Source organism: Hylobates moloch, unplaced genomic scaffold (genome assembly GCF_009828535.3).
Source record: "Hylobates moloch isolate HMO894 unplaced genomic scaffold, HMol_V3 SCAFFOLD_5, whole genome shotgun sequence".
NCBI lineage: Eukaryota > Metazoa > Chordata > Mammalia > Primates > Hylobatidae > Hylobates > Hylobates moloch.
The window spans coordinates 76,394,071-76,394,765 of NW_026652280.1; positions in this window are offsets into that span (position 1 = coordinate 76,394,071).

Sequence of the window (695 nt, forward strand, 5' to 3'; positions counted from 1 at the left end):
CCCAAATCTCCTGTTGAATATAATCCCCAGTGTTGGGGGAAGGACCTGGTCAGAGGTGATTGGATCATGGAAGCAGATTTCCACCTTGCTGTTCTCATGATAGTGAGTGAGTTCTTAAGAGATCTGATGGTTTAAAGGTGTGTGGTACTTCCCCCTTCACTTGCTCTCTCTCCTGCTGCAATGTGAAGACACGATTGCCTCCCCTTTGACCTTCTGCCATGATTTTAAGTTTTTTGAGGCCTCCCCAGTCAATGCCTCCTGTACAGCCTGTGGAACTGTGAGTCAATTAAACTTCTTTTCTTTATAAATTACCCAGTCTCAGGTAGTTCTTTATAGCAATGTGAGAATGGACTAATACAGATATTCTAGAAACTTTCAGAAGGCCAGGCACTAGATGTAACAAGAGGAGTTGAGTAATACAGGCAGAGGTTGGACAGGGAGGCAGAGGTCAGCTTGGACCTAGTCTTGTAGGCCAGGGTCAAAAGTTTAGATTTTATTACAAGAGTGAAGAGAAAGGCTCATAAGTGACTTCTTATAAGAATGGTCTCCTGGCTGAGTGCGGTAGCTCGCCTGTAATCCCAGCACTTTGGGAGGCTGAGGTGAGTGGATCACCTGAAGTAGGGAGTGGGAGACCAGCCTGGCCAACCCTGTCTCTACTAAAAAATAAAAATAAAAAATAAAAAATTAGCCTGGCG